The sequence below is a fragment of the Pinus tabuliformis genome, chromosome 9 (genome assembly GCF_031772625.1).
Source record: "Pinus tabuliformis cultivar Carrire ecotype Pingquan chromosome 9, CPIR1, whole genome shotgun sequence".
Lineage (NCBI taxonomy): Eukaryota > Viridiplantae > Streptophyta > Pinopsida > Pinales > Pinaceae > Pinus > Pinus tabuliformis.
Genome location: NC_142307.1, coordinates 1,395,305,588 through 1,395,321,164, shown reverse-complemented (window position 1 = coordinate 1,395,321,164; position 15,577 = coordinate 1,395,305,588).

Genomic DNA, 15,577 nt, shown 5'->3' with positions numbered 1-15,577 from the left:
CACCAAGATCCAGAAGAATGAGCCTGAAGATCTAGAGGAGGGGGAACGAATCTTCCACTCACATATGTGGGTGAAGGGTTCCCTTTTGCATTTCATTTTTGACAGCAGGAGCCAAAAGACCTCATTTCAACAGAGGTCATGAAGCAGTTGGGCATACTTACCACACCACGCCTATAGTCGTACACCATCAGGTGGCTTAACCAAGGGAGAGATCTTCGCGTGAGCCAACAATGTCGCCTTCCCTACAACATCAAGCCATTCATGGATGAGGTACTATGTGATGTTGCTCCTTTTGGAGTTTGTGATGTATTATTAGGCCAACCATACTTGTGGAAGTGATATGTTGTGTATGAGTCTAGGCCTCGCACTGTTATTACTACTTTGGGTGATAAGTTGTACAAGATATCGAAGGTAGCACCGCCTACCGCCATTTTTTTATCACTACGAAGCAATGCAATAAGATCATTTCCTAGAATGGGAAATTTGTTTCCGTTATGATTCGCCCTCAGGGAAAGAAGAAGATTTTGGCCATGGCCTCCAGACAAGGCTCCTTCCCATGGAAACAATGGGTGGACAAGGTTGTGGACGAGTATAGGGACATCTTCACCTCACCCACAGGGGTACTTCTACACTGTTAGGTCAAGCACTCCATCAATCTAACCCTAGACGCATCGCTACCCAATGGACCAATATATCTATGCTTTGTTATAGAGAACGATGAAATCAAGAGGTAGATTTAGGAGCTTTTACAGAAAGGGCACATCATGCCAAGTTCATCACCGTATGGGAGCCTAATTGTGTTGGTACAGAAGAAGGATGGGACTTAGAGACTCTGTATTGACTATCAGGTGTTGAACAAGATCAATGTCCATAATAGGTATCCAATCCCACAAATTGATGACCTTCTGGACTAGCTTAAGGGGGCGAAAAATTTCAGCAATATTTACTTGACGTTCGATTACCACCAGGTACCGATTGAACCCTCTAATGTGTGGAAGACTGCCTTCAAATCCAAGGAGGGCCTTTTCAAATAGTTGAACATGCCTTTCAAGTTAACAAATTCCCCCATAACCTTCATGAGGATGATGTACAACATCTTGCGAACCTTCACCAACTCATTCATGGTGGCATATTTGGATGACATTCTGATCTTCAGTCAGAGTTGGGAAGAGCACCTCCACCATTTTCGACAGGTCCTCCAAACCCTGCGATAACACAAGTTGTGTGCCAACTTGGAAAAATTCACTTTTGGTATGACCTAGGTTCAATATTTGGGGTACATTATTGATGAGTGGGGTGTGAATGTAGACCTAGCCAAGATACAAGTCATTCGATATTGGCTAGCCCCAACCACTCTAACAGAGCTCTGCAGCTTTCTGGGCCTTGCCAACATCTACCATAGGTTCTTGATGGGGTTCTCTCATATCACTTGGCCCTTGATTCAAGTCACCAAAGGAGGAGCTAAAGAAAATTTCTTTTGGTCCACATCCGAACAAAAGTTGCTTTCTGAGTTGAAGCATCACCTATGCTCTGCACCAATGTTCACATTACTAGACCTGTAACAACCATTTGAGATCATGACAAATGCCTCCGACGATGTTTTTGGTGGAGTTCTTACTCAGTAAGGGCATCCAGTAGCATATCATAGTGAAACACTTTCATACACAATACGAAAGTATCCCACCTATGACAAAGAGATGTATTCCATTATGTAGGCCTGTCGACAATGGAATCATTACATTTTGGGGAAGGAAATGGTCATCCACATAGGCCTGTTATCACCCCAAGAAAATCTCCTAGGTTGTATATCAGAGATGCTCGGGAACATTACAAACTCAACAAAAATGTTGGAAGATTGGTGGATGAATGAAAGAAATGATGCATATTCAAGCCAGATAACCACCATTTTCCAACATTTTTGTTGAGTTTATAATGTTCCCGAGCATCTCTGATATACAACCTAGGAGAGTTTCTTGTGGTGATAACATTAATTGGCGTCGTTGCCGGGGAGAGGAGAATTGAAGCTCAGCTTCCCTAGGAGAATGACACAGTTCCAGATTTTGATGATAGATAAGGTCTGGGCACATAATTTGGTTGTAATCATCTATTTGGTGACTCCACTAGAGGAAGACCATCCTTTGGCGACTCCACATTGCAATTCTGGTGCAGTTGGTGAGGCATGTTCGGAGATATCTTCAGAAACCACCAACTGAACCAGAGCCTGATCCTGAGAAGATCGTTCAGCAAAAGAAAATATCATAGTAAGGAGCATCAAAATCAGGTAAGCCTTGGAATTTTTATGTATCTCTGCTAGTGTAGAAATACCTTCAGAGATTCATACAACTCCTTAGTCATTCATTTCCCTTTGGATTCTAGTTCAAAGAAAAAGCATCCACGCTGTCCATCATATTCCTCTGTTTCTGTCATTCTTTTCATTGATTCATTCCACTCAGTCCACCAATAGCCATTTCTTATACCTCAGTCATGGAAGGCCAGCAAGCCCTCACAAAGATAGAAAGAATCATTGTTGCTAGGTATGCACCCTTAGTCTTGCCTACCCATTTGAATTCCATGCCTGCAGGAGATTATCAAGAATTTATGCCTAAGCTTACTGGTACAAAAGGAGTATCAGTAGAAGAGCACCTCGAATCTTTTTATTGTTATGCTGATAATCTAGATATTAATGAAGAGGATGTCTGGATGAGGGTTTCTGTCTAAAGCCTAGATGGGGAAGCTAGAAAATGGTTCAAAAATTTACCCCCTAGGTCCATTGCAGACATTGAGGCCCTAGATGATGTATTTTTAAAGCACTGGGGGAATAATAAAGATCTGCTCTTTTATCATGATGAATTTGGGAACTTGCGGAGAGAAGATGGTGAGCTGTTGTCTAAATTTAACATCAGATTTAATCATTTGTACAACAGAATGCCAGCTGAAGTAAGACCCACCCCGGCATCTGCTATGCTCACTTATGCTAATGCTTTCGTTTCTCAATTCTACTTGTTGTTAAGAGAAAGAAGATGCACTTCTTTGGCTAATATGCAAACTACAGCCTTTGAAGTGGAAGAAAACATCATTTCTGCAGAGAGACTTGAAGGTGATGTCGAGAAGAGAAGTCAGGGAGGTGAATCCTCATCATCCTATGATTCTGAAATAGATGAATTGGCTAGGATGATTGAATTTTTGGCCTCTGAAGTTTCCAAACTAAAGGCTGAGAAGCATTTTGAATAAGCAGGAGCTCATTGTTCCATTTCTCTTCCAACTCCAAACCCACATAGAGGAGCAAATGAGCCTTTGCAGATTTTGCAAAGAAATAAAGTTACAAATGAAGATGAAGGGGTAAGGCCCATTTTACAGAATATAGTCATGGAAGAAGTGCAACATGAGGAGGAGGTCCATGTTTTGGAAGGTGCTCCTTTCCTAACCAGAGATGCCTATGAAAAAGAATTATCCAATGGTACTACTTGTGAGTTTGTTGTAGCTGCAGAACAACAAGCTGATCAGCAAAAGTAGCCAACAGCAGATCCTACCAGCCTCCAAGAATTTGTGCCCGAAGCCAACCCATTTTCACATGGCTATGCAGATCTGCAAATTGGCCAACCTGCTCTCATCCCCAACACAATGATCAATAAGGGAGAAGAAAACTCCCCATCATCTCTTGTTTCTTTGTCTGCTCAAATAACAATCCCTCAAATTTGCCCCTTGAACAGTGAGGCAAGAAATAGCTCTATTCTCAAGGCTGAGACTGATCACCTTAGTTTTTATTTTCTAAAACCTGCTCAGATGGCCTCCACACATAATGAAAGGGTAGCTAATAAGATAACAGAGGAAGAGGATGCTCAGTCTTGGAACTCCTACTTGGATGTGGATTGTTTCAAGAAAAATGAAGGAGCAGATTATGTCTCTGTGTCCCCTGCACAAGAAATTGATGGTTCATCATTCATATTAGTTATGCAGACCACGGATGACACAGATAAATACACAGCATTCATGGTTATCCAGCAAGTGTAAAAAGGCTCCCATGAAGAACATCCAAGGAGGAGAGCACACAGAAGGGGAATGAAATTTGATCCCTATCTACCCATTAAACTCAAATGGCCTAAACTGTTTGAGGTGGAGGATTAAATAAATCCTATTTTGCAGCTCTATGATGAAGGGGCCGAGAGCGGGAGAAACAATTTTGATGGCTTATCAGTTGGCCGATTTTTGAGTAATTGTGTTGATTATGAGTAGTTTCTTTTTCAGGTTTTAGTGTAGGCTTAATTTGACTCCATGCCCAATGGATACTAGGAAGTGTTTTTAAGCTGATTTTGTACAAAGGCATTGGTTTGCAGGTTCTTGAGACCTCACAGGGAGGATCTCATCCCCAAAAGGAGCCAGTTTTCGATCTGCTATAAGCTGAAGCGTTTGAAGGACTAATTTGGGTCTGGTGGTGGAATTATGCCAAGAAAGGTGCTCGCAGCAGTCTCTTTTATCTCCCTCTTTCAGTTTCCTTACACTCTCTTAACCTCTCATGCTTCTGTTTTCTACCAAATATTTTGTAAACCTAAAATTCCCTTATTCCCCACTTAATTCCTTTACCCCACTGCCTTTGTTTTATCTTTATAAAACTCAAAGTACTCCTGTTTTCCTCTGACCCCCGAGCACAAAGCTATAATTACCATAAAGCCCGAGCATATAACTTGGCACTCTCATATAACCCCCCCGCTTTGAACTCCACCGTCGATCATCTTGATCCAACGGTCTCCACAGTTCTGTCTTCGTGAGTTAAACCTCGCGCTCATTCCCTGCCATCTGGTCATCCATCGCGAGATCAACGGTGGACTCTTCCCCCCATCACGTGACTTGCGTGCGAGTTAACCTGCGGGGCGGTGGTTTCCGCGTGCCACGCGTTGCAAATCTGTTGGATCGCGCCCACCCTGTAGGAATACCACTGCACCTGATAAGCGGTGCGGGGAAACCGCCCACCCGCTATACCACTGTCTCCCCACCGACTATCTGCCATGCATCTTCAACCCCTGATCACCGTTAGATCTGCCCGACGGTGATCCGACGGCCCTCATTCATCCGCTCCCGTTTTCTTCGATAGTCACTCCAAATTGATCTTTGCCATCCGTTCACTTCATCCAATGGCCCATATTGCCTCCCTGATCCACTCATGCTTCCACCATGCAGTCTTCCAGCCATTGATTGTTCTGTGTACCCGAGAGGGAGAAGGACGAGCATAACCAACTACCTGTACCCGACACATTCAATTTTCAACCACTGCATTTAGAGAAAAGCATGGCTGAAGAGGAAAATGCAGAGTTTGAGCAGTCAACATCATTTATCAGTGATGGAGCATGTTCCATAATTTACTCCACCTACTCAGAGAAGGACATCAGAAAATCTAAAAAGACCAATTTGTTCATTAAGACACTGAGATTGCAGTAGAAGCCCATTCCAGAGAATTAATTTGGTTGTTGGTCATTATGATCCTTCCTCATATAACATAGCAGAGCAATTTTGTAAACAAACTCTATATAAACCCAAAAACAAGAATGTAATGGGTTGATCAATGTTATTTTGTTGTAAGCTTCAACTTCTGGAGACTGTAACTACTATGATACTTGCAGCATCTGGTCTTCATTTTCAGCTAATGCAAGCTTCTTTTGGTGTTAATTGCTCACTGACCACTTCTTCTTCTTTGTTCCAGGCTATGCCTGCTATGCTTTTATTCATGTGTTGTTGATGTTAGGCATTAGAGGGGCTATCATCCCACCTCTGTGTTTGAATCTAGCATGTATCATTGAATTTGTATGTAGGTTTCTGTTATTTTAATGCCAGAGAGCTATCATTCCGTTTGTGTATTAGGAAATAGATTTACAAACCTTTTAACTAGTTGCAGCTGGCTATCACAAGGTCCTGTGCATCTTCTGGTGTGATTAGTATTCTCCATCATCACATTTTCTTTAAACAGTGAGTAATTGGTGGTCTAAAGCCTTGTAGTATGGGAGTGTTCACCCATGTCTGGGGGTTAAGCATAGTAGAAGTGGTTATCTGGCTTGAATATGCAGCATTTCTTTCATTCATCCACCATTTTCCAACATTTTTGTTGAGTTTATAATGTTCCTGAGCATCTCTGATATACAACCTAGGAGAGTTTCTTGGGGTGATAACAAGGCCACTAGCCCCTACAGTTCATACAAACACAAGGAAAGTTGTAGAACAATCATCATCAGAAATCATCCACATAACTACAACAGTTCCATTTGAATATTAAGTACAAGAAGGGAAGCACCAACAATGTTGCAGACTACCTCAGCCGACCATTGGTCATGGCGTTGACCGCTATGCTCAAATCTTTGTTAGGTCCCTATAATACTAGTGATTACCCCATTACTATTGTAGTTGTATCCCTTATTAATATTTTTTAGCCCCTATTATCCCCATATTTTTATTACTCTGCCCCATAGAATCCCTCTATTGTTATTTTTGTGGCTTTATATTATTATTGTTAGGTCAGCTGGGTTATATTGTGACTCCATAGACTCCTATATATAGAAAGGAGGTTTTGTCATTTGAATCATCCGAGAATTGTTCATTTGTGTAATGTAAAGGAGGTTTCCCCCTCGAAGAGGCTGAATTCTAAGGCGTTGATCTCTCTTTTCTATCTTTTTGTGAGCTGGTTTCATAACATTTGGTATCAGAGCTTTGGATTCTAGGGTTTCGCTGCTCCAAATAGGTCATTGTGGCATTTTCACTATAATTTTTTTTCTGTGACGTTTCAGAAGCGAAAAAAAAAAACCCATTTGAGATGAAATCGCGCTAAACATCATGTCCAAATTTCAAAGCTTTTCGCGCTATATTTGCAGAGATATGATCTAAGGAAGTTGGTCTTTTTGCAAACTCCTAAATTACATTCCAAACAGGTGACCTGGGGAAAATAATCATAACTTTCTCTCTGAGCATCAGATTGAAATTTTGTAAGAAGGTACAGAAAGAGGATAGACTGTAGTTTCTTGTATATATTTTTTAGTTCCATAGGTTGAAACAGTGACACGTGGCACTTCATACAAGTTCGCTCTTCTCGAAAGGTCTATAATCAAGTCATATTGGGAGATTGTGCATAACTCTTTCTTGGAGAATCCAATTTGGATCAGACTGGTGGCATTGGAAAGAGGATGCAAAGGGCTACTACAGATCACAATTTTAGAACTGGATGATCTGAAATTATAGAGATAAATCAGATTTAATATCAAGCTCCTACAAAGTGAAAAAGGTGTGTAGTTTTTTTTTAAATTTTTGCTTAAGCTTGGTTTGAAAAATTAGTTTGAAGGAATTCAAAGGTCATAGTAAAGCATTATTATTGGTAATTGATGCCCCGAGGAAAGAAAATGCAAACACCTAGTAAGCAACTTGAAAACTCTAGCATGACTCATGAAGAAGAGGAAGAAATGCAACATGATATATCAAAATTACGAGACCAAGTGCAACAAGTGTCACTTGCACAAAAAGTAACAGAATCTAAAATGAAAGATGTAGAAGCTGAGATGGATGGTTTAAAGAAAGGTGTAGAATCTAAGATGGATTGTTTAAAGAAAGGTGTAGAAGCTAAGATGGATGGCATGGAAGCTAAGATGAATGGCATGGACGCTAAAATGGATGGCATGGATGATAAGATGGAAGAATTGAAGATAAATATGAAGAAGTTGCTACAAGAAATGGTCACTAATGGTGAAAGGGTAGTAAAAGGAAACTCATGATGAGAACAAAAAAAATGTTAATCATGATTCCATAGAATCTAATGTTAGATCGAAGACCCACCATATTCCAAAAATCGATATGAGGAAGTTTGATGGCAAGGATCCCGCAACATGGATATTACAGATGGAGCAATTTTTCGATCTCAATAATGTGAAAAACACACAAAAGGTACGTATTGCAACTTTATATTTGGAACCAAATCAGTTTGTATGGTATCAATGGCTTTGCTCTCATAAAAAAAAATATCACTTGGGCAATTTTTACGGAAGAATTGATAGCACATTATGAGGATACAAAAAGCAACACTTTTTTTAGCCAATTGATAAGTCTCAAAAAAAAGGGTTCAATAATGGAGCATATTGAGGAGTTCCAAAAATTGAACATAAGGGTAAAAAATATTCCAGAGGAACATAGGATTGATGTGTTCATAGGGACTTTAAAGGATAATATCCAACATGATGTTCGCCTTTGGGAACCTGATTCCTTAGAGAAGGCATTCAGGTTAGCAAGAAAAATGGAAAGCAAAATTATGGTAACCAGGAAGCATACCAATCACAACTATAAATATGGAAGTGTTGTTACCCCTAGCCTTACACAACCTATAAAGTTGACACCACAACAATTGGAAGAAAAAAGAGCAAAAGGGCTTTGTTACAGTTATGATAGCAAATACACTAAAGGAGCAAGAAAGGTCAAAGGAAGAGGATATACTCTAGGAACAAAGCCAATATAAAGAAGAAATGAATCTGACCATATCTTGTAATGCATTGGCTGGAATTACAACTCCTCAAACCATCAAGATAAAAGGAAAAATCAAGAAGAAAAAGGTAATAGTGTTGATTGATTCAGGAAGCACCCATAATTTTATTCATTATAAGGTAGCAAAAGAATTGAATTGCTTTGTATATCCAGCACCAGAGTGTCAAGTGATGATTGCAAGTGGAGGAATAATAAATTGCTCTGGAAAGTGCCATAATATCAAGCTATCCATGGGAGAATATGTATTGACTAGCCCAATGCTTTCCATTCCAATGGGAGGTACTGATGTTGTACTAGGAGTCCAATGGCTACAATCCTTGGGTACAATAGCTTTTAATTTTCAAGAACTTTTCATTAAATTTTCTACCGAAGGAAAGGAAGTTGAATTAAGGGGTATTGTAGGGAAACCGGAAAGATAATCAGCTCTAACGGTATGACAAAGCTTCTAAAAAAGGAACAAAGAGGTGTAATTGCTCAATTATGTTTGCTAGATGTTTCCAAATGGGAATCATCTATTTGTCCATATCTCCAAAAAGTCTTGGACAATCATTCCAAGGTATTTGAGACTCCCAAAGGTCTCCCACCTATTCATGATCATGATCATGCTATTCATCTAATTCCAGGAAGTGTTCCTCCAAACATCAGGCCGTACAAATATCCCTATGCCCAAAAGAGTGAAATTGAACGTATGGTTGCAGAAATGCTAGAGGCTAGTATAATTCAACCTAGTCAAAGTTCTTTCTCTACTCTAGTAGTATTGGTGCACAAAAAGGATGGATCATGGCGCATGTGTCCGGATTATAGGGAGCTCAACAAGCTCACTATTAAAGATAAGTTTCCCATTCCTGTCATTGATGAATTACTGGATGAATTGCATGGATCAATTTACTTCACCTAGTTGGATCTTCGTTCAGGATATCATCAAATCAGAATGAAGATTGAAAACATTCCGAAAGTAGCATTTAGAACTCATGAGGGTCATTATGAATTTTTGGTCATGCCTTTTGGCCTTACCAATGCACCTTCTACATTTCAAGGTTTGATGAATTCCATTTTCAAACCCTTCCTTAGAAAATTTGTGTTAGTATTTTTTGATGATATACTAATCTACAGCAAGTCTTGGAAGGATCATGTTGAACATGTTGACAGGGTGCTACAACTATTGGAGGAGAAACAATTATATGCAAAAAGATCCAAATGTTTCTTTGGAGTACAAGAGGTGGAATATCTGGGTCATATTGTATCTCATGAAGGAGTTAAGGTAGACCCTAGCAAAATTAAAACCATTAAGGAATGGAAAATCCCCACATCCATAAAGCATTTGCGAGGATTTCTCGGGTTGACAGGGTATTATCGCAAGTTTGTTAAGAATTATGGGAGAATAGCAGCACCTCTAACAACATTATTGAAGAAATATGCATTTTCATGGACTCCAGAAGCAACAAAGGCCTTCGAACATCTTAAAGGGGCAATGTGCCAAGCACCGGTCTTAGCCACACCGGACTTCACAAAAACCTTTATTGGGGAATGTGATGCTTCAAGAAATGGAATTGGTGCTGTTTTAATGCAAGATGAAAGACTCATTGCTTTTGAAGGTCATCCAATCAAGGGAAAGTTTTTACACAAAGCTATTTATGAGAAGGAAATGTTGGCAATACTACATGCACTTAAGACATGGCGACCCTACCTAATGGGAAGACACTTCAAGGTAAAAATGGATCATGATAGCCTTAAATAGTTTTTAGAACAAAGATTATCCTCTGAAGAGCAACAAAAGTGGGTCACAAAGATGTTGGGTTATGACTTTGAAATCATCTACAAAAAAGGGAAGAAAATGTGGTGGCAGATGCACTCTCAAGAAAGGATGAGGATGTGGAAGCATTGTTGTGCGCCATTTCTATTATCCAACCAAATTGGATAAATGAAGCAAGGGAGGAATGGAAGAATGATGAAGAAGTATGGGCACTTATTCGAAAGTTACAACAAGATTCCAGTACATCTGATACATTTAGCTGGAAAAGTGATTCGTTATGGTACAAAGATCGCTTATACCTTTATAAGAATTTGCAACTCAAACAAAAAATTCTTATGGAATTGCACACTTCTCCCTTAGGAGGGCACTCAGGATTTTTTAAAACTTACCACAGGGTTAAGAAGGAATTTTTTTGGGATGGCCTTAAATCGGATATTCAAAAGTTTGTGGTGGAATGTTTGGTTTCCCAACAAAATAAAGTTGAAACAATTAAGACCCCAGGTCTATGTCACACAGAATTGGTCAAGGGTGCGGACACAGCTGACCTTCCTAGAAGTCTAAGACATTCTAATGACAAACAAGACAAAATGGAGTGATCTTTCTCTAAATACACCTTTTACAATATGAAAACTACAAGTGTTTAGGCTTACCTTATTCCAAAACGATGTTGTTGAAGTCCGTTCTTGACGATCCGGATGAGCTCCTCCTTCAAGTCAATTCCTGCAACCACAAACAATCAAACAATTACCAAGCACTTGCATTTCATGTAATAAAACATATATTCAACATGCAGACCAAGGAACACATGAAATAACTCATTAACACAAGCTATTGAGAAAAATAAACCAGTTTGTATTAATAACGAAACAAAGAAACTCTTACAACCTGGCCTTGGTGTTGTGCAAGTTCCTCCCAGGGTCCATCAAGGGTTTTCCTCTACTTTGACAAAGCTCACCCTCTTCCAAGTAGAATCAAGTAAAGACAATCTCTCCTTACAAAGGCTCTAATGGAAGACCTAAATCCTGCAGCATTTACCCAAAGAAAATGTATAGCTCCAACCTCCCCTCCCTCTGGCTCAATGCCTTTATTTATAGTGCTGTAAAGAGGTTATTCAGGTCCACCATCAATGGGATCATCCCCCTCTTTGGGTGGGATAGCTCCCTTATTGATGGGATAAGTTCCCCCTTAATAGAGATACATGAACCAACTGGAGGCGCATCCATTTCATCAAACCGACCTCTAGAATGTTCTAGAAGTAACCACAAGTAACTTTTTCAAGATAAAACTCGCGCATTTTGCCTTTTACAGAAGGACGCACCTGTCCTTTGACATACAGAGCGTCTAAAGACGCAGACTTTGTGAACATTGTCAGCGTCCCCGCAGGTAAGGCTTGAGAGAACCTGCGACCCCAGAGATAAACATATTTTTTACAAGACTTTCTCTCTTCTTTGAGTTTGAGATGGATAACAGAGGCATGAGACTTGCCTAAGAGGGTAGCATGACTGTTGATTTGAGCCATACTAACTGTAAGTAGTCAAGGTGACATTTTTTAGTGTAACAGATTGCCCCCTAAAGTGCGAAGCCTGGAATAGAGTAGGGTTTTGTAATTCTAGGAAGGGTGAAGCGCTTTATCATTTCAAGGATTGTCTTGTGGATGACCTGGTTGGAACCTGCAATTTTCAACACAAAATACATGTATAAGATTATATCATCACTGAGGTAGGCATTCCCATACTCAGATTCAAAACTTTAACTAATGGACTAACTATTCTGATACAGGAATGATCTTGCAGTACATCATTTTTATAGACTTTTGTAGACACAGTATGGACGCAGCCATCTGTTTATGATTAGTCTACATAGATAATGAATACAAAACTCCTCGCAGCCTGGATGGTAGAAACTAGATCCAGGGTCTTCATTTCTACTTCCCGAATTGGTACGATTCTAGCCATGTGATTAAATGATTTGATGTCGAACATGGTAGAAACCACTTGATTACCAGTCAATGATGTAAACTGTTAACAAGCGTGAGAGAAACCACCAGTAATGTCAATGGTTCTCAAAGTACCAAGCACAACCCGTGAAATGTGAATAGATGTTTTGATGTCGAACACTTCACGGAATCCTTTGATCGAAAGTCAATGATGTAAACTGACGTCAAAGGCGAGAAACCTGCCATTGATGCATGCAGACTTCAAGGTACTGTCGATTCCTAAGTCATCTTTCTAGATAATGTGTCGATGTCGATAGAAAGCGACCCGTTGCAGGCAAGCCCGCAACACGAAATCATTGTTCAAGTTGAAGAAATGTTGCTGTAAGGACTGACTCAGGGATGGTCAAATGGATGACAAGTATTTTGCAGATGAAAGTTTTCCTTGCAGACCTCTTGAACACATAACGACACAACAGATGGCTTGGTAACAAATAACTCAAAGTTATTTCCCGAAACCCGGTTAAAGACTTTCAAAGTGATTTGGTCAACTGTGAGGTAAAAGATTTCCCAACCCAGGTGAAAAAAGTGTCGTGTTCAAGAGCGGTAATAAAGTTTCTTCTGAGACAAAAGGTGACAAACAGGTTCATTCTTCTCTCTTTTCCCCCACCATTTCTGGCAAGTACCTCTTTATTTTTAACAAGCTTGAGGAGGATAACATATGCTTGATTATAAGCTCATCCTTCGGACGAGTCCAACCTAGTTTAAATTCGAACCCTAGGAAGGAGTGGTTCGTTCCTGTTTGTAATTGAACAGGTCCTCTACTGTAAAAGTTTAACGAGCCCAGTATAGGAGAAACTCGGCGTTTTTCAATTTTAGAGAGTCTGAAAAAACTAAAGGAGACTCCACGTTGAACTTTTTCGTATATTTGTGTCCCTCAAGCCCGAAAAAGTATAAAATAATACCTGGGGGAACCGCTTGATCTTGCGACCAAGGAGTACTTTCATAATAGTGTCGTTGACCTGAAAAGTAAAAAGCGATCAAGGACACGTCGTTTTATTTCCTTATCGAGTTCGAAACGACAAAAACCCGGCAATCTTTTCCTGATTTTGCGGTCAGAAAAGAGCTAAAAGGGGACCGTCTTTTAATTCCGTTTTAACGAGTGAAAAAGAAACACTCGGCGATCTTTTCATGTTTTAGGAGTCAGAAAAGGGCTTAAAAGATGACTCTGATATTTTTGTTTGTGAAAAATTACAATTTCCCTCGAAATCCCTTTGTCCTGCACAAAAGCAATACATTACTCATACCTGTTTAAAATAGGCAAAAATACATTGAAAACATCTTTTCATGGTAAAAAATGAACTAATTCATCCAAAAAACCTATAAAAAGACCTTTTACCATGTCATTTTTACCGTTTCACTGTTGAGGTTGAAAAAGGAGCTTTTGACAAGAAACTTCCCGTGGTTGCTGCGGAAAATCTGACCGTCGGAATCGAACGCCGTCTTAACCAGGTATTTTACACATCCTACTCTGCATTTCTATCCGTTTAGAATTAATTTTTAGGTTTTAGTTTCATTTTTTGGGGGGGTTTTGGTTTTGGAATGCGCCTCTCGGCGGACGCAGGTGCCCTTCGGGTGACCGCGTCCCCCGACTTTTTCTCATACGGGAAAACGGTCGGAAGACGCGGCCCGCCTTCAGGCCAGCCGCGTCCGGGCGCCCTGTGCTACAAAGCCGGGGTGCGTCTTCCGAGAAGTGCGCATTTCAAAACCCCAACTCTCTCAAAAAATCACCAAAAATTCCCAAATCAATTTCTAATTGCTATTTTTGATATGCAGGGCATTAATCATGTTAGACTGGAGAGAAAGAGAGCATGTAGAGGAAGATGAAGCTGCAATAAATCATCAACCTTCCCTGGATGCCCTAAGAGCATGCGGATTATACAAATATTGGACCATACCGGGCATGAGGGGCCAGGTAAGATTCTTGGAATGGCTGGTTGAGCGATGGAACGTTCAAGAACAATGCTTTTACATAGGAGGGCACCAGCTCGAGATAGAGCCCTCGGATGTATACTTTCTCACTGGCTTGCCAAACAGAGGTGAGCAACTCAGTCTTGCGGGGACTAGGCCGGGTGGCCAATCCCTTGATAGTCTCCGCGAGGATTGGTGCACACGTGGGGCTCACCATTCAAAAGGCATAGAGATAAAACACATCACTCTACCGGAACTCAAAGTCATAGCGTTCACGGTTACCAGAATTTGCGGCGCGGCCGCTTTACACATTGCTTCCGGATCCCAAATGCGGATGGCAATTGACTGTTACCAAGGCACCATTTTCAACTGGTGTGAAGCTGTGTCGGCTCATATGAAGAGCCAACTGACCAAGGCAAAGAACGGACGACTAAAGACTTTTGGATATGGGCCTATAGTCGTGAGCTTTGCCTTGGAGAGAGTTCCAATGCTGATCCCTCAGCAACTCACTGTTGATACTTGGGTCCTCGGCAGCCAAAGCTGATACGATGGGTTGCGGTGATGGCCCGGCATCCTGACGAGGGCGCGGCAGTGGTTCGATTCTCAGATAGTTACTTTCACTGGTTAGAGGGCCAGCTTTTTTGATACAGGACTTTCCGTATGCCGGAATGGATTTCAGAGGTGATCCGGACATGGTTCTTCCACAGGGAGAACAATGGGACGACAGAGGTACTTTTATTTTCACAAGTTTTCTAATTATGTATTTTTTGTATTTTTTATATATATCGTCTCAAAACTAATAGTAAAACTTTCAAAATGCAGATGTTGGTCCACAGCGTCCAGCCAACCTCCGGCCTTATGATAGACTACATCCAGCTGCACCGGTACCGGCCCCACAGGATGCGACAGCAGAAGTACTAGCTGAGTTGGAGCATGATCTAGAGCGTCTCACGGCAGATATACCTGAGACTACTATGGACGACATTCCTATCAGGCTTCAGCGCTTCGTAGTCGCGGTCCCTGGACCGTTTAGGAGATTTTTGCGTAAGGTAGCCCGCGCAGTGGTGTCGTACAGAGAGCACCACCAGTGATTGACTAGTCACTTTTGTAGTCACATGTGACATTTTTGACTTTTTGTACTATCATTTTGCCGATCATAAGGTGTTTTAAACCTATGATCGAAGACGATGTATATTTTTTGACACACTTCTATCTATATATATCACTATTACCGGCTTATCTTGTTTAACATGTATGATGAAATGTTTTTAAATTTACTTGCATGATTATTATAAATGTCTGTCCAACACTCGAGAAGCAATTGCATCTGCTAATGTATTCAAAGACCTTGGAATATGTTGATATTCAATGTAATCAAATTCACGTTCCAAGAGACGCACTCTCAAAAACAACCT